The sequence below is a fragment of the Protopterus annectens genome, chromosome 1.part1, assembly GCF_019279795.1.
Source record: "Protopterus annectens isolate FY-2018-M chromosome 1.part1, PAN1.0, whole genome shotgun sequence".
Classification (NCBI taxonomy): Eukaryota; Metazoa; Chordata; order Ceratodontiformes; family Protopteridae; genus Protopterus; species Protopterus annectens.
This window is the reverse complement of record NC_056726.1, coordinates 1,247,057,717-1,247,081,526: the sequence shown is the minus strand read 5'-3', so window position 1 is coordinate 1,247,081,526 and position 23,810 is coordinate 1,247,057,717. Positions and strand designations below refer to the sequence as shown.

Here is a 23,810-nt window from a genome sequence, read left to right as displayed (position 1 = left end):
GTGTGTGTGTGTGTGTGTGTGTGTGTGTGTGTGTGTGTGTGTGTGTGTGTGTGTGTGCGCGCGTTGTGTGTGTGTGTGTGTGTGTGTGTGTGTGTGTGTGTGTGTGTGTGTGTGTTATGCACTGAGTATTGAAATTGTGTTAAAAGGTGTTAAGAAGAGACTACTTCCTCATGGATTATGAACTGGACAAAGTGTTTTGTATTTTCCTCGAATCATTCAGTAGTGAAGAGGTTAAAAACTGAAGTCTAACCACTGCAATAAAAGAGGTGGGGTTAAATATATACTATACATTGGCAAAGGAAAGTCCGGTACAAAGTTGGGCCTTAAAAGTTAGTCTGTTTTTCCTGACATTCAACAGGTTAGTAATTTGAATTATAACACTAGTATAAATATGTAATCATTTTGATTATTATGTTAGCTCCCTTTTTAGCACAAAGTAAGATAATATGTTTATTTTCCAAGAAGCAGAATCTCTGATCTAGTAGATTACGGCAGGGGCAGTATATTGGGAAATGCACTGCTGGTGATGGTGGGAGTGGGCTTAATGTTAAAATTACATTAACGATGTTCAGTTTGTTTAATATTGAAGACTGACACTAGCACAGTACACAGAGAAACGTAACTGAGTTGGTGGGCTATACTCTCCTTACCTGCTAGCATGCTTTGTGTTCTGCTTTTATTCATTTCTTTTTTCTGTTAAACATTAGTAGGAGTAACAGAAAACATCAGCAAGAAAATAAATCTGTCACAGAACATTTGTTCCAGTTCAGCACTGGTAGGAACAAAAAAAAAAGCTGTCATTGAACATTTTTTTCTGTTAATTATGAACAAGAAAAAAATCTGTGTTGTATACATCTCTACCTTAGAAGTGATCTTTGTTTTACATCTGAATTATCATTTCATAAGTATGTTTTTGGCAGCTCTATTCAGTGCTTGTTTACACATGCTTGTGGTCCAAAGATGTTATCTAGAGAGCAGAAACATAAATAAGTTACGATGGCAATGGAGTGTGTCAGAAAAAGAAGCAATCAAGTGTTTACTGCAAACTGTGATTTATATATATATATATATATATATATATATATATATATATATATATATATATAAAATAAACTGCTATTGCAAAAAAGAAATATTACATTTCATGCATGCTGATCACGTTTTACAGTAGAACTGTAAGGTATGGTGGAAGGACTCGCTCCTGATGTATATAACTTGTTACTTGTGTGTTGTTTGCATTCATGGCATACCGCAGGTCTCCATCAGTATCAATGAAGGTGAAGAGGATACTTTTCAGACAAGTGGCACTGGGGTGCAGTAATTAGAATTACTTGTCATCACAGTAATTCGTTCTCTTGTACATTTCCCAACTGGGGTCCTTTGGTGTAGAGTTTATATATTCTTGCTGTCTGCACTGGTTTTCACAGAGATTTCAGTTTCCCACAAAATCTCAAAAGCATGTCTATAGCTAAATCGGTGACCCCCAATAGTCTTATGTGCTTATGTGAGCATCCCACAATCCACTGGTATATCATCTAGGACTGGCTTTGCCTTACACATCAGATATTAGTTCATACAATCACTTACAGGTTATGGTTATCAAAACTTCAGTAGAGCCATTGCTTTGATAACTCCTATTCAGAATTCCAGTTCCTTCTCAAGGTCATGACATTTAAAAGGCTTATGGAGCGTTGAGTAATCACTCTTTTTTTTTAATCCCTTTAACTTTTCAGCGTGTGACTGCATTCTCAAGCTGGCATAGACTAAGACTGACTGAGTAAAGATATCACATTAGGCCGTGGAGAAAGTCCCATAGAGATGAAGGCAGTTGTCAAATCAAGCAGACTGGCTTACAGTGCCAAAATAAAGTAAATATGAAATACAGAGGTAAACAAACTCAGTACCATTAATATTAGTAAAACAACATTATATAATAAACAAACCATTCAATGATGAATCAAGAAAATATGCTTTTGAATGGGTTATGTCATTTTAATTTCTCCAAATATGTTGGGTTTATAATACTATGACAGGAATGGACCCCATTATTAAGTCAGGGTATAATTAAAGTTCATGAAATTAGTATTGTTTTTTGCTGTTAGCCAGAAGTGCTCTTTGTAGCACTCACAATGTACCCAGAACTGATTCCTCCTACAATTCATACATTTACATGTATTGGTAGCATATCTAAATGCAAGTATAGATTATTTTTTTCTTACTAGACCCATTGCTTCTTATACTACTGGAATTGGCTGAGTATCTTTCTTCCACATTGCTCTCATTTCTGCCTTTAAATTCTGATATTTTATGACTTTGTGTCTCTCTGTATGTGAGACACTGTAATCGCTAGGTGTAGCAATTTCAATGATCAGTGCTAATTATGTCATTTTGTTTCATGGACTACTATATCCGATTTTCTTGCATGTATTTTTTGAGCTGCTAATAATGGGTGAGACACTTCGTCATTCTCTGTAATGCTTTGTGGTTCATGTTTCCAGTGCTTTTCAGCTTCTTCTATATAGTAGTATTTGTACAATCCACAGTGAAACAGTCCTGCCATATTATTTTGCCTTTCAGTGTACAGGCCTTCTGCCATTAGTATATCACATCCAGCAGGAAGGTGTGCAAATGTTTCCAATTCTTTTTTACATAACCTACATTTGTCTGTTTCTCCCACATGTTCAATGGAGTTTGTAAACCAACTTGTATGCAGTCCAATTTCCCGGGCTGCCATTATTAACCTTTCATCATTTGGTTTCAACTTACCTCTCCTTAACCATTGCTGTATCAAATCCTGATCAAATGAGGTTTTTCCAGGATCTATATGGCAACCATTTCAAATGTCAAGACCCACTAGAGCAAGTCCCGAAACACGAAGACTGAATGGTCGAAAGAACATAGGTTCATAGGTTCATAGGTTCATACTAGGCTATCTGCCCTAGGGCATTTATAAGCCTAGCCAGAATGTGTTTGGCTTTCGGCACCCATTTTAAATTTATTTTGCTATGCCCTTTTTCAAGGTTAGTATACTGTGCCTCTGTCTAACAGTGACACAGAAGTGATACCCGGGGTAAACCTACGATCTCCCATCCACTCATCAAGATTCCTCTTGAAGAGAGTCAATGAGGGACTCTGTCTAACCTGGACTGGGATTTTATTCCAGAGTGAAGGGAGCCTCTGGGTTATGAATCTGTCCCTCCAGCATGTCCTATTTATTTCAGTGCTGAGGTTCAAGTCTCTCAAGCGCGTAGCTCGATGGGATTTGGATTTTCTGAGGTGCAGCATGTCCATTAATTCCGGGTTGGACATGGCTTTATACGTCAGGCACAGATCGCCTCTGAACAGGCGGTATGCCACTGAGTAGAGCTGGAGTTTCTTTAACCGGGCAGCATATGGCATCTGTTTGAGCCCTTTGATCCTCTTGGTGAGGTACTTTTGGGGTCTTTCCAGTTGCTGCAGGTGTCTGGTAAGGTACATCCCAAAAGGGGCATTGTACTCAATTATGGGCCTGAAGAGGGATGAGTAAAGAGGCACGATGACTTCTCCTGATCTAGATGTGAATCCCTTCATGATTAGGTGGGCTATATAAAATGTTTTTCTAACCACTTTGGCCATGTGGTTGTCAAATGAGAGATTGCTATCAACTTGGGTCCCCAGGTCCCTAATTACTTCTTCTGTACTTAATGGATTACCACCTATGTGGTAATTTGTGGGCACTTTGTTTTTGCCAAAGGGGATGACTATACACTTTTTGGCATTTAGCTTGAGGCCATGGCTCTGGCACCAGTTGTCTGTTTCTATGAGGCCCTTTTGGAGGATGCTTGTGTCAGCTGGAGAGTCGATTATGGCGCCCAGTTTGCAGTAATCTGCGAACTTGGTCACCCACTGTCCTTCCGTGTTGGCCTGTACCTCCGAGAAATATATACCGAACAAGAGAGGTCCCAGGACTGAGCCTTGTGGGACACCACTTGTAACTGGTTTGGAGTCTGACATGGCTCCAGCAATTCTAACCATGTGGGTTCTGTCCTTGAGCCAGTTTGCAATCCATCTAGTGACACAGGGGTTTATATTTAAGCTGGTGAGCTTATCTATAATGCCCGAGTGGGGTATTGTATCGAAGGCTTTAGCGAGGTCCAGGTAGGCTGTGTGTACCACCTTCCCCTCGTCAATCGCCTTGGTGACTGTTTCAAAGAAATCAACCAGGTTTAAGAGGCAGGATCTGCCCTTAACAAAGCCGAACTGGGTAGGATCCAGTGTCTGTAGGTCCCCAATATCTTTATTTATGAGGTCCATGATGATCCTTTCCATAGCTTTGCAGACCAAGCTAGTCAGGCTTATGGGGCGATAGTTTCCAGGATCCGTTGAGGCACCACCTTTATGGAGAGGGACCACTGTTGCTGTACGCCAATCTTTGGGCACAAATCCTGTAGTAAGGCTGAGATTGAACAGTAGTTTTATGTTTGGGTTTAGCTCTTCTTGGAGTTCATCTAAGATGCAGCCCGGGACACCGTCTGGTCCCATTGATGCTGTGTTTTTTGCTTTGGAGAGGGCGGCTCTTACCTGAGCATCTGAGATGTCAGGGGTAGCACTGCTGGGATAGATATTTGCCCTTTTGGTGGGGAGAAGTTTGCGCTGAACCTGTCAGCTAGGATGTTGGCAATGTCTGTGGGTTCAGTGTATTTTTTGTCATTTTGGACTAATTCTGAGCATATCTGGGAATTACTACCCAGGTTCCTAACATAACTAAAGAAAGCCTTGTGATTATCCTTAGTGTCCTGTGCAATTTTTCTCTCGAAGCTGGCCTTAGACAATTTTATGAGTGCCCGTAGTTTTTTGCTAATACTGATCAGTGATGCCTTCCCTTTTTGGGATTTTGCTCTATCATTTAGTAGCTTCCTCCTTCTATTGTATAGTTTGTTTATGGCTGGGGTCCACCAGACAGGACGTCTGCCTTTGGAGGATTGGGTCTTGATTTTATTTGGGATCGCATGATCCATGCATTCCTGAAGGTGTTCATAGAATGCATTTATAAAGGATTCTGCAGTCTGGGCCGTATTTTCCACAGGCCCGGGGGCTTTGAAGGATTCCACCTCAGTTTTGAGGAGTGTGAAATTTGCTTTAGAGAAGTTTTTCACTGTGGTTTTCTAGGCAGGTGGTGGGGTCGGGATGTGAATATCCAGTGAGATTAGTTTATGGTCTGATCTTACAAGTGAGGGATACACTTCTGGTCTGGATCATAGAGTCCCCATGTTGGTGATGATCAGGTCCAGTATGTTTTCCCCTCTTGTGGGAGTGGTAACAAGTTGTTCCATAGCATTTGAGTTTATAAATTGTAGGAACCTTTGGGCTAGGGTGTTGGAGCTAGAGTAATGCTCCCAGTCTATGTTTGGGTAATTGAAGTCGCCCAATATAATGGTGTTTGGAGAGACCTTCATATTTTCCAGTGTTCTCAGGAAGGCCGAGTGGGGTTCCTGGGTTTGGGAGGGTGGTCTGTAGCAGGCTATAAACTGGAAGGTAGTTTTACCCACTGTTAGTTGCACATGGATAGTCTCTGATGCATCGTGCTTTGCCACCAACCTGGAGGTGTGGGTATCTTTAATGACTATCGATACTCCCCCTCCTTTTGTGGTTCGGTCCAAGTTTTGGGGCCAAAAAGCATGGTATGAGGTATAACCTGGTAGTGCTGGGGTGCTCTCGGGAGCCCTGAACCAGGTTTCTGTTACTGCACAGATATCGATGTTCTCCATGCTAAGGAGAGTTTCGAGTGCGTGCATCTTGAGGTTTAGACTTCTGGCGTTGAGTAGCATTACTCTTAGTTTCTTATCCCTTGTGATACCTATGGAGGTGGGTTTGTCTTTTCAGCCTTGCCTTAAAAAGGCACTATGGGGGTATCAAGAGCCTTTGCCAATAACCGAAAGCCCAGGGGTGACAGGTGCAAGCCATCCCTAGCGAAGCATCGTGGCTTGTCGAGCATATCATCCCAAGCTGACAGGCATTGGATCCCCTTTGAATGACACCAGTACTTAAGCCAATTGTTGAAATTGATCATCTTGTCTTCATATTGTGGCATAATTCTTGGTGAGGGTAAGATGCTACTCAAGGTCAGGGTCATACCGGCCTGGGCTACATGCTCAGAGAGCTCCTTTATGTCTCTTTTCATGTAGTCCAGGGAGGTACGTCTCAGGTCATTCACACCAGCATGGACAATGACTGAGTCATATATGTACTTGCCTTAGAGTGACCTGAGTGCTTGTGTTATGTGGCAGATCCTAGCGCCCGACAGGCTGCTCACCGTGACCCTCTCCTTGTTCAGTCTGGTGAGCAGGACGTCAGTGTGCCTGGCGATAGAGTCACCTATTACAAGTGTATCAGGTGTGTTGTTTAGTCTTAAGGGCTGTGACTGCTCGGCACACTGGCTTTGTAAGATATGTGTTGCACGTGTTTTGTTTTGGGGTAGCAGTTGCTTGGGTGTCTCCTTTGGAGGTCTCTGCTGCTTAGGCAGATCTTTATTTAGAGCCTCCGAGTATGTTTTTGTGTGATTGTGTGTTTGGTTTGCTGTCGTAGTAGGTCTATGTGAGACTGGAATTGTTGTGAGTGTGGTTTCCTTCTCCTCCTGACTGGTTATGCCAGTACTGAGTTGAGAGAGCTTAGCCTCCAGTTTGGCTATATGGTTGCATCTCTCACATGTGTTGGAATTTGTTGGGAGGAGGAGAGGGTTGTCTGTGTACATGGGGCAGTTGCAACATTGCCTCAAGATTCCCAGATTCACCAGCTGGACCGGAGAGGAGATTGACAACTGACCTTTGGACATGCTAGAATAATATTGGGAATTCCTTAATAATTGAAAACAAGGGCCAGTGGGGAGTGAAGGTGTAGTGCTTTTAATTTTTAGTGCTGACTTATATAATTGCTTTAGTGAGCAAGTGCCAGGTAACCTAAGTGCAATGTGTTACAGGTAACTTAAATGCAAAAATGACAAACAGTAACTTTCTTTCAAGTGAAACAAGGAAATAAGTACAGTAAGCAATACAGATATCACTAGTGATCCACAGAAGCGCTGAGAAGCTGCGTATTAGGTGGAATTAGCATTCCAGGGAAATAACAAGCAAACAAACAACAAGCATATAAACAAAGCTAGCTTAATGTAAAATAAGTGGCCTGAAGCCCAAGTGCTTAAACCAGAACTAATACACTTTAAGAATAACAGACACTGGGCTCTCAATCAGCAACTTAGGAGGATGAAAGCTACCTGTCCTGCCACCACAATGCATGCCACAGACCTTCCTAATGTAAAACAACTGGTCTGAAGCCCAAGTGCTTAATCCAAAAGACTTAGAATGATAGCTACACTTTAATCAAGTTACTACCAAGCAGTAATAAATACAATTGAATACTTTAGAGAATGCCTGGATTAGTGCTCAAGTTACACAAACAAAGCTAGATCCAGCAGGCCCGAATCCAGTCTATGCCACAGCAAACAAGGCGCACCAACTTCAGTAAGAAGCAGTTCAGATATGCATGCACTATAAGCCTTTAACCAGAAATTCCCAGCTCAGAAGGGCAGAGTCCAGCCTCTCCTCCCACAAGAGTGCAGACCACGAACCCTCTTAATGTAAAATAACTGGCCTGAAAGCCCAAGTGCTTAAACCACAATTAATACACTTTTAGAATAACAGACACTGAGCCCTCAATCAGGAGTTCCCAACCTAGAAGGATGTAAGCTACCTGTTCTGCCACTACAGTGCAGACCACAAACCCTCTCAGTGCAAAACACCTGGTCCGAAGCCCAAGTGTTTAAACCAAAAGGCTTAGAATGAGTTACACCAAGCAGTAATAAATACAATTGAGTACTTTTAAGATGATGCAAAGGTAAAATAAAGTAGGTAGAAACACAAGTACAGTAAAAGCAGATTAATTTTTTTTCTGAATAAGTGCTGAGATCAAAGAAACAGATTTGAGTGCTGAAACTAGAAAACTGGCTAGTTATAAGAAATAAAAACTAAGCTAGAAGGCTTCCCTCCAACACAGAAGGGCTTGGGGGCTCAGAAGCCTACAAATAGTCTATACCACTTAACAGGAAAGGAAGGAAACAAGCTTAATTTTTTTTCTGTTTCCCAGATGCTCTCTTTGTACACAGTAGGAGTGCCTAAAATCAGAATATGATCTCACTGCACTCAGTTGAGTGAACAAATGAGATGGGCCCAGAAGGAGTATCCAAACACAAATTTACAAGAGGGGCGGGCAGTTTCAAGGCCACTAAGATTAACGCCAAAAGAAAAACAGGGACGATGGGTGTGACTAACTGAAGAGCAGAGTCAAAACGTCCAGTTCAGTTAATATTCCTGCAACACAGATAAAATCAATTTAAAATACTGTATTTTTTTGAAACAAAAAGTGCAGATAAAGGTACTTAAATTCGCTTATATGTCCAGTTGAATACAGCAAGTTCTTAGCCGGCCAAAGCTGAGGTTTTTAAGCAGAAAATATTTCACACTGTTCCACTTAAATAGGCAAGGACAGGAAATCAAAGAATGTGGCTACCCCACACCTGTAATTACTAGCAAATAACAAAATTCAGCAAACACTGACTAACTTCCAGTTCAGTTAATATTCCTGCAACACAGTTAAAATCAATTTAAATGCTGTATTGTTTTGAAAATAAAAGTGCAGATAAAGGTACTTAAATTCTCTTATACGTCCAGTGGAATACAGCAAGTTCTTAGCCGGCCAAAGCTGAGGTTTTTAAGCAGAAAATATTTCACACTGTACCACTTAAATAGGCAAGGACAGGAAATCAAAGAATGTGGCTACCCCCACACCTGTAATTACTAGCAAATAACAAAATTCAGCAAACACTGACTAACTTCCAGTTCAGTTAATATTCCTGCAACACAGTTAAAATCAATTTAAATACTGTATTTTTTGAAAAAAGTGCAGATAAAGGTACTTAAATTCTCTTATACGTCCAGTTGAATACAGCAAGTTCTTAGCCGGCCAAAGCTGAGGTTTTTAAGCAGAAAATATTTCACACTGTACCACTTAAATAGGCAAGGACAGGAAATCAAAGAATGTGGCTACCCCCACACCTGTAATTACTAGCAAATAAAAAAACTCAGCAAACACTGACTAACTTCCAGTTCAGTTAATATTCCTGCAACACAGTTAAAATCAATTTAAATACTGTATTATTTGAAAAAAAAAGTGCAGATAAAGGTACTTAAATTCTCTTATATGTCCAGTTGAATACAGCTAGATCTTTGCCGGACAAGGCTGAGGTTTCTAAGCAGAAAATATTTCACACTGTACCACTTAAACAGGCAAGGACAGGAAATCAAAGAATGTAGCTACGCCCACACCTGCAATTACTAGCAAATAACAAAATTAAGCAAACACTGACTAACTTCCAGTTCAGTTAATATTACTGAAACACAGTTAAAATCAATATAAATACTGTATTTTAAAAAAAAAGTGCAGATAAAGGTACTTAAATTCTCTTATACGTCCAGTTGAATACAGCAAGTTCTTAGCCGGCCAAAGCTGAGGTTTTTAAGCAGAAAATATTTCACACCGTACCACTTAAATAGGCAAGGACAGGAAATCAAAGAATGTGGCTACCCCACACCTGTAATTACTAGCAAATAACAAAATTCAGCAAACACTGACTAACTTCCAGTTCAGTTAATATTCCTGCAACACAGTTAAAATCAATTTAAATACTGTATTTTTGAAAAAAAAAGTGCAGATAAAGGTACTTAAATTCTCTTATACGTCCAGTTGAATACAGCAAGTTCTTAGCCGGCCAAAGCTGAGGTTTTTAAGCAGCAGAAAATATTTCACACTGTACCACTTAAATAGGCAAGGACAGGAAATCAAAGAATGTGGCTACCCCCACACCTGTAATTACTAGCAAATAACAACATTCAGCAAACACTGACTAACTTCCAGTTCAGGTAATATTCCTGCAACACAGTTAAAATCAATTTAAATACTGTATTTTTTGAAAAAAAGTGCAGATAAAGGTACTTAAATTCTCTTATACATCCAGTTGAATACAGCAAGTTCTTAGCCGGCCAAAGCTGAGATTTGTAAGCAGAAAATATTTCACACTGTACCACTTAAATAGGCAAGGACAGGAAATCAAAGAATGTGGCTACCCCACACCTGTAATTACTAGCAAATAATAAAATTCAGCAAACACTGACTAACTTCCAGTTCAGTTAATATTCCTGCAACACAGTTAAAATCAATTTAAATACTGTATTTTTTGAAAAAAAAGTGCAGATAAAGGTACTTAAATTCTCTTATACGTCCAGTTGAATACAGCAAGTTCTTAGCCGGCCAAAGCTGAGGTTTTAAGCAGAAAATATTTCACACTGTACCACTTAAATAGGCAAGGACAGGAAATCAAAGAATGTGGCTACCCCCGCACCTGTAATTACTAGCAAATAACAAAAATCAGCAAACACTGACTAACTTCCAGTTCAGTTAATATTCCTGCAACACAGTTAAAATCAATTTAAATACTGTATTTTTAAAAAAAAGTGCAGATAAAGGTACTTAAATTCTCTTATACATACAGTCGAATACAGCAAGTTTTTAGCCGGCCAAAGCTGAGGTTTTTAAGCAGAAAATATTTAACACTGTACCACTTAGATAGGCAAGGACAGGAAATCATAGAATGTGGCTACCCCCACACCTGTAATTACTAGCAAATAACAAAATTCAGCAAACACTGACTAACGTCCAGTTCAGTTAATATTCCTGCAACACAGTTAAAATCAATTTAAATACTCATTTTTTTTTAAAAAAAAGTGCAGATAAAGGTACTTAAATTCTCTTATACATCCAGTTGAATACAGCAAGTTCTTAGCCGGCCTAAGCGGAGGTTTTTAAGCAAAAAATATTTCACACTGTACCACTTAAATAGGCAAGGACAGGAAATCAAAGAATGTCCCACACCTGTAATTACTAGCAAATAACAAAATTCAGCAAACACTGACTTGACTAACTTCCAGTTCAGTTAATATTCCTGCAACACAGTTAAAATCAATTTAAATACTGTATTTTTTTGAAAAAAAAGTGCAGATAAAGGTACTTAAATTCTCTTATACGTCCAGTTGAATACAGCAAGTTCTTAGCCGGCCAAAGCTGAGGTTTTTAAGCAGAAAATATTTCACACTGTACCACTTAAATAGGCAAGGACAGGAAATCAAAGAATGTGGCTACCCCCACACCTGTAATTACTAGCAAATAACAAAATTCAGCAAACACTGACTAACTTCCAGTTCAGTTAATATTCCTGCAACACAGTTAAAATCAATTTAAATACTGTATTTTTTCAAAAAAAAGTGCAGATAAAGGTACTTAAATTCTCTTATACGTCCAGTTGAATACAGCAAGTTCTTAGCTTGCCAAAGCTGAGGTTTTTAAGCAGAAAATATGTCACACTGTACCACTTAAATAGGCAAGGACAGGAAATCAAAGAATGTGGCTAACCCCACACCTGTAATTACTAGCAAATAACAAAATTCAGCAAACACTGACTAACTTCCAGTTCAGTTAATATTCCTGCAACACAGTTAAAATCAATTTAAATACTGTATTTTTTGAAAAAAAAAGTGCAGATAAAGGTACTTAAATTCTCTTATACGTCCAGTTGAATACAGCAAGTTCTTAGCCGGCCAAAGCTGAGGTTTTTAAGCAGAAAATATTTCACACTGTACCACTTAAATAGACAAGGACAGGAAATCAAAGAATGTGGCTACCCCCACACCTGTAATTACTAGCAAATAACAAAAATCAGCAAACACTGACTAACTTCCAGTTCAGTTAATATTCCTGCAACACAGTTAAAATCAATTTAAATACTGTATTTGTTTGGAAAAAAAAGTGCAGATAAAGGTATTTAAATTCTCTTATACGTCCAGTTGAATACAGCAAGTTCTTAGCCAGCCAAAGCTGAGGTTTTTAAGCAGAAAATATTTCACACTGTACCACTTAAATAGGCAAGGACAGGAAATCAAATCAAAAAATGTGGCTACCCCCACACCTGTAATTACTAGCAAATAACAAAATTCAGCAAACACTGACTAACTTCCAGTTCAGTTAATATTCCTGCAACACAGTTAAAATCAATTTAATTACTGTATTTTTTGGAAACAAAAAGTGCAGATAAAAGTACTTAAATTCTCTTATACGTCCAGTTGAATACAGGAAGTTCTTAGCCAGCCAAAGCTGAGGTTTTTAAGCAGAAAATATTTCACACTGTACCACTTAAATAGGCAAGGACAGGAAATCAAAGAATGTGGCTATGCCAACACCTGTAATTACTAGCAAATAACAAAATTCAGCAAACACTGACTAACTTCCAGTTCAGTTAATATTCCTGCAACACAGATAAAATCAATTTAAATACTGTATTTTTTTGAAAAAAAAGTGCAGATAAAGGTACTTAAATTCTCTTATACGTCCAGTTGAATACAGCAAGTTCTTGGCCAGCCAAAGCTGAGGTTTTTAAGCAGAAAATATTTCACACTGTACCACTTAAATAGGCAAGGACAAGATATCAAAGAATGTGGCTACCCCCACACCTGTAATTACTAGCAAATAACAAAATTCAGCAAACACTGACTAACTTCCAGTTCAGTTAATATTCCTGCAACACAGTTAAAATCAATTTAAATACTGTATTTTTTGGAAAAAAAAGTGCAGATAAAGGTACTTAAATTCTCTTATATGTCCAGTTGAATACAGCAAGTTCTTAGCCGGCCAAAGCTGAGTTTTTTAAGCTTGTATATACTAAGTCTGAGATGCCATTTCCCAGAATATTCCCTTTTCTCTGAGGCATGGCAATCTTCGAGTTGATATATAAGTTTGTGGGTGTTGGGGGCTTACCCCCATGGAGGGAGTGCAAGGATAACCTTAGTTTATTATTTGCAAAAGTGTATGATAGATTGTGGTCTGTTCTGATATTGTGCTTTGCTTTTGCCATGTCTATTTTTCTAAGTATTTCTGTTGATCTGTTCCCTCTTCTATATTCTTCTAATAGTGACACTTCTTGTCTAAATTGCTTTATAGTTTTTCTATTTGATGTGTCTGTTATGACATTTCATTTCTTCCCATCCTTTCTCTTATTACTCCATGCTTTTGTTGTAAGGCTTTATCTGTTATTAATTTATCTGCATAGTAATATTTACTTTTATTACAGCACTGCGGTTGTGGTGCTGAGGTAGCATTGTCGCCTCACAGTAAGACGCTGTTCTGTTCGATTCTCAGCTAAAGCGTCTTCTGTGTGGAGACATCCGTGAATGGACGTACATTCATTGAAGGTTGTGCATCAGGGCTGGCAACTCGGTACATAAAAAATCTACTGCCAATCATTAGCGGACTGGAATTCCGCTGTGGCGACCCCTAACCGTGAAAAGCCGAAAGACACATTACAGCACAATAATTTCGGTGTAGTCTTGATTAGTGTGTTTATCTGTTGTGTTAGACTTCTAATATTTTCAGTGTTATTTACTTTCTGTAATCTATTTTTCATTTATCTTAATATGTCTACCTCTGATCAAACAGATTCTGTAGTGCAGTGGTTATCATGTCTGCTTAATATTCAGAAGGTCCTGCATTTGATCCCTAGTGGTACCATTAGAATTCCATGCTATTTTTAGGGATAGAAGTTTTTTGTTTGTCTAAGGGTTTGATTCCCTCTTTGGGAGAGTTCTTATGTTCATGTACTGGACAAGCACAATGTAACTACTTCTCTGGAACAGGCTTCCCATCCATGTGAGGCAGAGTAATTCCCTGCACTTGTTCAAGCATAAGTTGGACCAGTGAATTGGGAGTAAAAACTTACCACTCATACCCAAGTATATGCCCAAGCTATATATACTCCCCATAAAAAACTATATCAACCTTGCCCCGTACAACTGGAAAACATGGCTAGGCTTCAAAAGGCCTTTTATGACTGTTAGCTTAGTAATCACCTATGAAAGAAAGAGAACCATTTGTGCTCTGTGTTGGAAACTGAAAAATTTGCAGCCTAGTTTAAATATATGATTTTCTTCTTATATATGAGCATATGATGAATAAGATATAAGATCTTTCTTTGGGCCTTCCATTCTGTCTAGGAGTGGAGCAGGTTTCTGTGCAGCTACTCTGGTTGTTTATTTCTTGCCATTTTATCGATCTGTCCATACCACTTGAGTGTAGCAAAGTTGCTGATCTTTACCACCTCTTCTGGCAATGCACCCCAGAGTTGTACAACCTGATTATGAAGTACTTACCTCACATTCCTCATCAACCATACATCCTTTTGCATACTACCTATAAACTCCCAGTTCCCGTGTGTTATGAGCACACAGTCATTCCAAGAGAAACGAATAAAGATATCTATCAAATCTGTATGTTGCAACTAACTCCTACAGATGCCCTTTCATTTAATTTCCACATTTATTCTCTCATGCCATTTTACATTTTTCTGATTTCCCAATGTTAGTGTTCTCTTTACGTAACGTGGTCTATTTTTTGTCACCACTGTCTTGAAATACTATTTATTCATAGTCATTTGCATCTAGTTCAAGAGACACTCGTAATGGGTGATCTCAATATAGAGTGGAAAGACTGCGATTCTCCAAACCCCAAAAACTATATCAACCTGTACGGCTTCTCGCAACTAATCCAATCACCTACCCAAATTAACAAATCTACCAACAAGAACTCCACTTTAGACTGGATGCAAACAAACAGACCAACCCTTTACCCCCACTCAGGTTGTCTGCCAGATAGCCTCAGTGATCACTTTCCCACATATTCAGTCAGGAAAAGAACAAATCCAACTAAACAACCTATACTACTACAAATAAGAAACAAATAGCAACTCAACCCCAACAAACTTGTAGAAATACTTAAAGACTGCAATTGGACACCATTAAAACATCTTCCACTACTTGAAGCCATTAATTACTTTAACACTACCTTCCTCTCCATTCTAAACTCTCAAGCACTCATTAGATACATACGTGTTAAGTCTAACTATGCCCCTTGGCTAAAAAGAGAAACACTAAACCTTCTCAGACATAGAGGTAAGACTTGGTCTACCTGGAAATCAGACAAATCCCAACCCTCAGGGCAAACTTATAAGGAACTTAGAAACAAAGCCAAAAAACAAATTAAAATAGATAAAGTAAACTACTACACTGAAATACAAACCAGGCACCACAAAAATCTACAAGAAGTTCCGGTCCACTATAAACAATATCCTTCTACCAGGGAAAATAGGAATACCCCCTCCCACCACTACCAACAACACAGACAATATTGCAACTCAATTTAACAAGTATTTTACAGAAACCATACTAGAACTATCCAAAACTCAAACTCCCTCAAAAAAAACACACCCCCAGCCCCCACAACAAACACCACACCACTATTCTCTCTCCAACCAGTACCAACTGACAATATTAAAAGACTGCTGCAAAAATTAAAACCCACCAAACTAGCTGCAGACAGTCTACCTGCTGAATGCTTACAGATAACAGCAGAAGGCATAGCTTACCTCATTTCACTAATAATCAATAGATCCATAACTGAACGTCAGGTCCCTTCAATCTGGAAAACCTCATATATCATACCACTGTACAAAGGCAGCCAATCAACCAAACTAAATAATTATAGACCAATTGCAATACTGTCTTCACTATCAAAAATGTTTTAAAGAGTAGTTAACAAGCAGGTTACTAACTATCTTCTTACTAACAATCTCCTAATACCCAACATGGATTCAGACCATACCATAGTACAACCAGAGCACTAATGTCTTTCACTAACACTGCTAACTGCCACAGGACTACTATCAACTATGTCTATTCTATCTTCCCAGACATGTCAAAAGCCTTTGACATGGTATCTCACACAAACCTACTAAATACCCTCACTGACCTTCACATCTCAAACTCTACACTTGCATGGTTCCAAGACTACTTCACAGGATGGCAACAAGCAGTCTCCTGGCAACAAACTCTATCACCCCTATTACCAGTCACTCTTGGAGTGCCTCAAGGTTCTCTCCTAGGCCCACTCCTATTCTCTATATTTACAAACAAACTCCATCTATCAACCACTCATGCATCACTCATTCAATATGCAGATGACTCCACAGTGATCTGTTCTGCACCCTCTCTGTTGGATCTACACAGTCTAACTCAGAAAGCCTTTCATGACGTAGAAACTTGGCTCACAAATGCTAACCTAACATTAAACCCTAAGAAAACCAAGCTAATGGTATTTGTCCCTAATAAGACTTCTCCCCCTCTAACACCTTCTTCATCTCCTCAGTTAACAATACTATAATCACCCCATCACCAAATACTAAACTGCTAGGAGTAGAAATCGACTGCAAACTTAAATTTGATATACACATCTCCCAAACAGTTGAAAAGGTGCATAAATAATTAGGTACTTTACACAGGAATAAACACTACTTTACCAAAGATACCAAAATAGCTATTGCCCAAACTCATGTGATATCCACCTTATTATACACAGCCCTCATTCTCACTAATCCCAAGAAATCTAAACTACAAAAACTCAAGTCCTGCTATAATAAAATAGCAAGATATGCCACAAATTCACCTAGAACACACCACTGCCTTTCACTCAAACAACTCAGCTGGCTACAACTCCCCCATCTCCTACAGTATACACAGTTAACAATGGCCCACAAACTCCACTCAAATCCTGAAAAAATACCACCCTTACAAACATTGTTCAACCCTATAGTACCAATAGACCATTACGGTCCTCTAACAAGCAACAAATAAAAATGTACTTATCCAAAAACCAAGCAGGGGATTCCTTATTTGCTAACCACACAGGTAAAATCTGGAATGAACTGCCAGTCAACATTACCTCCATAACATCCCTACCTCTATTCAAAACTAACCTAAAACAACACTTCCTGACCAAATCACTCTGCCCATGTTCCACCATCACTTGGCAGAAAACATCTCACTCTCGGCTGTCTCCTTTACAAATCTTCCTGACTAATTAAACTCTCAGAAACTATAACTATAACATCGTAACTTAACCAACCTTCTAATAACCTACTTTATTCATCATTGCCTAAATCCTGCTAACATACACTTTGATTTTACATATACTGCTACCTCTTCACTCTCATACTATCTGTATCTTCTCATTCCTTCATAAAATTCCTCTTGTGTACTATTAGATTATATAACACTTGTAAAAATAGCACATTATATCTCAATGTACTACAGTCTGGTGTTATCTCATCCTTTACTGATGTGTATAACTCACAGTTAAGTTATGCAATGCATCGACTGCCAATTGTACTTTGATAGGTCTTGCCTACATATTTGGATGTTATTCATATATGTATGTATATGCACTAACTGGAGCTTTTCTCCTCGGGCCTCTGCTGAAAAAGGACATGTGTCCAGTCGGACTTTTCCAGTAAACAAATGTAAAATAAATTAAAAAAATAAATAGTTCTGTTTGTTACCCATGTTCAACACTGCCTCGCATCCTTCTAAGCTTTCACCTAAAACCTTCCCTTCAGTATAAGTGTACATCTAATCCCCCCTTCCTTTCCTCTTCTCTTCTATTCTCTTTTTCCTTCTCTGTTACTACGTGTTGTTATAAGCCAATTAACCAATTCCATTTATAATTTTTATAATCCTTCTCTCCACTTCTTCTACTATTTTTTTTCTTTTTTCCCCTAAATGGTTTACAGAACTGAATATACCATACCAAGATCAGTGACAAGAAAGTTTTCAACAGTGGAAATATGTACCCTATCATTCTGCTGACATTGTTGTTACTTTCTCGCTTTGCTGTTTGTAATTCATTTAAATTATGATAATAATCCCAGATCCTTTTCTTAGAATAATCGCAACCAAAAGGACTAATTTTCTACTTACCTATACTCTGATCCAGCTGTCATAACATTTTTTATACCATTAACATATTGCTTCACAGATGCCACAATCATGGTATCATACACAAATAAATTAATAATTTCTAATATCACTGATATCAGCCACAAATATGCTAAAGTGAACTGGTCCCAAAACCAACCTTTGTAATTTCATCCTGGTTGTTTATCCCCTTACCTCACTTCCTAATTGTTGCCTGCTTTTATTTTCTAGCACAAAAAGTGCTAATTTTTTTTTAAATACTAAAAACCTCTGCCTGATTACACTCTCTTTCTCTCTGTCCCACGGGAGTCCCTCAGTAGTGAGCACAACGTTCCTTAACCACATTCAAAAGTCCAACTAAAAAAAAAAAAAAAAACTGAAGCAACTGCCTGCATTCTGGAATGTGGATACTGGAATCCAGTACAAACCAATAAAAGCTATTGGAAGTCCTGCTTTTATCAACACACTGTGAGCAGTGTAGGTCTAATCTTCTCTCTGTGATACTCCCATTGTTTCTTCTGCTGTGCATACTACTGGACCCCTTCCCCTCTTTTCCTCCCATTTATTGTAACAAAAATATAAAATCTTCCAAAGCTTTGCATTTCATTTATATTCTATCTCCCTGTTGCTCTATTAATCTGCTTTTGAGTTCACATAGATAAAAAACACCTTCAGGTACTGACCTGGGATACCAGGTTGATTGTTTTTCAAAGTCCTGGTTCATAGACCCCCCTCTTGTTCTCTTAACACAATACTATTGTAAGCTTCCTAGCCCTGTCAGTCCTGTTTATTCCCTCCCTCTTCCTCTTCAGAGTTTACTTATTTCTCAGTTATACACAACAGCAGATAAATCCACAGAAAATACACTCAGGAGACATCAGCTGGGAACAAAACTCCAAATTTAACAGTGCTTCTGGCACCTCAGCAAACTGTAGTGCCATTTTTAAATACTAAAAACCTTTGCCTGACTACCATACCTCTCAACCTGGAAACATCAAAAGTCTGGACAAAGGCCCATAAAAAATAGGTACAGATCTGCATGCTGATTAACATAAAATGTGCATACATAATTATGTAGCCCCACCCACTCCAATGGAATTGTGTGATACCAACTTTTAAACACGAACTGAAGAACAGACAACCAAAATATGATCATCAAACACAAAATACGAAAAAGAACAATAGTGTTTTATTTATATCAATATCTGAACTTGTACAAAACTAAAATACAATATTCTTTTAGAAAAATAACACTGGGTGAGGCTGCTCTTGCCTTCAGCCTTCTTTAAATAACAAAAAATATAAACCAGAACAACAAATTATTTATATTATTAACTCAAAACTTCGAATTTGTATAAAACTGAAATAAAGTTCTCTTATATAAAAATAAAATTTACTGTCTTCTACTAAGTAGTCTACTTACTTACTACTACACACATATAAAACAAACAAACAAATAATAACAAGTTCTACACTGACTGGTGTAAAATTTAAATAAATAAAAATTAAATAAGGTCTGGATTCTAAACTTGTATAAAATAAAACTTAAATAAATACAAATTAAACTTTTATATGTTAACTTACTAACTACTGAAATATAAAGAAAACTCACTCACAGCTCACACAGACTTAAAATATAATAAAAATAGCAACCAAATAAAATAACCAACTAATTATTTTTAAAATACCCAGTCACAGTCTCACAGATCATGGATTACTTCCTCTTGCTCTTCACCTTCTGCACTGATGGCAGTGGCGGCTGGTGACTTCAAATTAAAGGAGGGCTGCAGGAGACAGCTGAATTTGTGGGGCCAATGGGATGGGGTGTGGCCAACTAGAAAGGGGTGGAGCTATGCTCAAAACCACAACAACTGGAACTTTAATTAAATATGCTGCCCTGGGTGCCAAACAGTCATTACGGGAGTCCAATCAAGACAAAATGAAGTGTAGAAGAAAAAAATATTTCAATGCATTGGCTACATGACAACTTATTTAATATCCAGATGGAAACAGGTTGTGAGGCATGAAAAAATAAATTACTTTTTAAATACATTACTGGAATGCTAGTCAAAATCAAGTATAAAAAAACAAGCAGCACTCATCTCAAACCACTACTCCTTGCACTGCAGTTCTAATTATAATTTATATTTAGCTTTATAAAATTACCAAGTAATATGCTGAAAGTAGCAGTCTCTGTGATACCCCCACTTGTAAAAATGTTTCTTATCCAAAAAAGACCTGCTGCCTGACACAACTATCTATTTGTTTCATGGGGAAAACATGATTAAAGTAAAAACTGAACAGCAAACAAGAAACAAGCTCAAGATAAATTGCTTAAAGTATTCCTGCACAAGTTATGGACCACACATGATAAATTGGTATTCTGTTTAGTTTACGGGTAAAGCCTGCAAAGTGCAAAGATTACTGCAAGTCTCCAACAAATGTAATGAGCTTCTGAAAATACTGTAAGCCTGTCCTTTTATTATAAATACTGGCATATGCATTTCAATACCCAAGGCTTATACATTATCTAGTTATGTAAATATTCTCTGCATGGCAACAACAAAAAGGCTTTCAATGCTGGTAATTCTTTAACAGAATGCTTATTAAAGCTTACTTGCATCTTACAATCTCTGACAAGCTTACCTGATGGTCATTAAATCATTGCTACTTAAACAGAGCAACAGGGCACCATGACAGCATGCATTTCCTGAATAATAAGAAGCATAAATCAACAGTATAAAAATATGACAGAAAACCAGCACATTCTGCAAAATCAAGAACAGATGAAAAGCCATGGTCGTACTTGTGGTCTACCTTGGATGGGGGAGTACACTGCACACTTACACTGCATAACTGCTCCTTGCCTTCCTTGGACACATCCACAGCCACTACAATGGGGAGTGGGGTGCAACAAGTATGTCACAATTTGAAATGTCTCTGGCTGACTGTGATAGCTCTGACACTCATACCTCTCAACTTCAGAGCAAGAAATCTGGACAAAGCCATACATAGAACTAGAAGTGGGGCACAGGCCCAAAAATAAGGACAATTTTTAAATATTGCTCTTATAAACTTAGATAATAGAACAGTAGTATGTCTTGCATTAGTATGAATTTTCTGAAGGGTATAAAATCTGAAACTCAAATGTCTGCCATTATTTTCTAACTTCAATCTTTAATGCCTTGCCACTAATTTGCCAGAAAACCACAATTTCATGAAAAACAGACCAAAAATGTGATGCAAAAAAATAAAGTTGCCACACAATACAGCTGGGAACCTGTCAAAGAAGGGACACCTTTTTAATATTAACACTGTTAACTTGAGCAGCTAACAAAATAAGAGCATCTACATGCATTTCTAAAATAAAAGTAATCTATAACTCTGATCATTACAGTTATATATAATTGTAAACCCTCCACGTTTTCTTCCAAAATTGCCATTTTGAGGAGGGATTATTAGGGGAGAGCAACATTTTGAGCCAAAATTGGGGACAATTGAGAGGTTTGGATATTCCTAATTCTACAAAGCTATTTACACGTACCTCTCAACCTCTTAATGCAGGAAATCTGGACGAGGCCAAATATATTGGGGGAACATACAAACACTACTAAAAATTGCTCTTGTATAAACTTAAGACAATTGACAGAATAACAGGTCTTGCTTTAGCATGCATTTTTCTGAAGGTTATGACATCTGAAACTCAATGTCTGTCATTTAGTGATTTAATTCCTAAATGATTTGCTAGAAAACCACAAATTTTATGAGGAACAAACCAAAAATAAGAAGCAAATATCTATTCATTCTGCAAAAATATGGACAACTGAGAGGTATAGTTCAACCGGGGCTGTCTGAGTTTGCTACCCTTCCCCCCCTCACAAAATCATGGTCGAATGGAGCCTCCCCCCTGCAGCCATTCCAATGTCCCATTCCTTGGTTATTTTGCCCCATTTACCATAAACACTGCAATGTGCATACTGCTTTACTTCTGCGATGATTTAGATTTCATTTGAAAGTTTTATTTTGCATTTTACAGCACAAACCCTAATAGATATCTGTTAAACAAAGCAATGCAGTCTCACAATGAAAATAGACTTAGCATTAAAACTTCTCTGCCCTTGAAACTCGCATGCATTGAAACAGCATTAAAACCCACATTCAAAGAAAATACATTTTGCCAGTGGCAGATAAAGATTAACTTTCGTCTGTTTTCAAAATCATAGGCCCCTTGAACACGAAACATACACATGCTCTTTGATACACCCTCCTGATTGTATTAAATTGTATTCCTTGTACAATACAGTACAGTTGTTAGAGGGCATTTTACATTTATTGTTTTGAACATTTTTCCAGTAAACAATGAAACAAAATGCATGCACCAATGACAAAACTGCCCAATTCAGAAAATTTCCATCATAAAAAGTCTGCTCAACCTTCTACAGACCACCAGTATCAGTAAATATGCACAATCTCTGAAATAGTAAAATCCACATTAAAGAAATCTGTAACTAATAAAGAGGTTGCTGCTAGCAAACAACTTTATATGCCACTGTTTCATCTACAAATAAAGTGCCTGTTGCCCTTGAAGAATAAATTGCCTATGTTGCGTGTATTAAAAAAAATTATAAGCTAGTAATACCGCAATAGGGAATGGATGGCAAACTGATAACAGGTTCATAGTTACTAGGCATCTTTGCCAAAAAGGACTGCAGTATCCACCCCCTTTACAACACAGTACAGTATCAGCAATGCATCTACCTACTGTGGGAGTAGAACCCACAGCCTTCTGCATCAAAAGCACGTATACCACCTGTTGTGCTATTAACAATGCAAGCAGACTTAGCATAAGCAGCACTAAACTTTTGTTCCCCTGCAGCTCTCAGCTCCTTGTAAAATCTACTCGACACTCAGCTGTATCTCTGAACTTTGCAGCACAAGAAATCTGGAAAAAGCCAAAATGTATTGGGGGGGTAACAAAAGCCCAAAAACCAGGGACACATTTTAAACATTGCTTGTATAATGTTAGAAAGTTGCTAGAATAAAATGCTGTGTTACCACCATACATTTCACTGCCACGTCTTGAACCCAGGGGACCATGTGCAAAACAGTCAGAGAAATATACCACTATGCCAAATCAGCTGTTTTGTGAAACAGAGGAAGACAAACTTAAATGGCTACCATTTAGTGAATTCAGTTCTCACCATAGCTGTCAACCTCTTAGCAAAAAAACACCTGAAAAAAGCCAATAATGTGGGAATACAGCTGCCAAACATATTCAGTGTATTCAGTTCTCACCATAGCTCTCAACCTCTTAGCAAAAAACATGTGGACAAAGCCAGTAATGGGGGAATACAGCCCCCAAACATTCAGTGAATTCAGTTCTCATCATAGCTCTCAACCATAGCACAAAACACCTGGATGAGGCCAATAATGGGGGAATACAGTCCCAAAAATATGGGCAAATTTCAAATATCCATGTTATAAACTTAGACAATTGCTAGAATAAAAGGTTTTGTGTTACCATGTACTTTCTGAAGAATATGAAGTCTGAAATTCAAATGCCTGTTATTTTTAAACATTTGTTAACCAGGAAACTAGTCTGACTTGGAACAAAACAAAGCCAATTTTCAGCAGAGCAGGGAGAACATGCTGACTCCACACAGAAGACACCCCCCCAGCCAAGAATCAAACCAGAGAATCTGTATCTGTCAGGCAGCAATGCTACCAGTGCACCACTGCACTACAGACCTTTACAAGGAAAAATGAAGATACAGAAACCACAGATTTTATGAGGAACAGAACAAATATGAGGCAAAAATCGGCAATTTTTTACAAATAGTGGTGGGGAGGGAATTCAGGTCCTTGCCGCCTGCA

General features: G+C 38.2%; 1 protein-coding gene across 1 annotated transcript in view; it reads left to right on the top strand.

Moving 5' to 3' along the window:
- Positions 1-288: 288 nt before the first annotated feature.
- LOC122815986 (sulfotransferase 2B1-like) overlaps positions 289-23,810 on the top strand; it is a 539,545-nt gene continuing 516,023 nt past the window's right edge. Inside the window, exon 1 of the mRNA XM_044088868.1 lies at positions 289-358. The gene's annotated coding sequence lies outside the window, so the exon portion shown is untranslated. The remainder of the gene's footprint in view (positions 359-23,810) is intronic.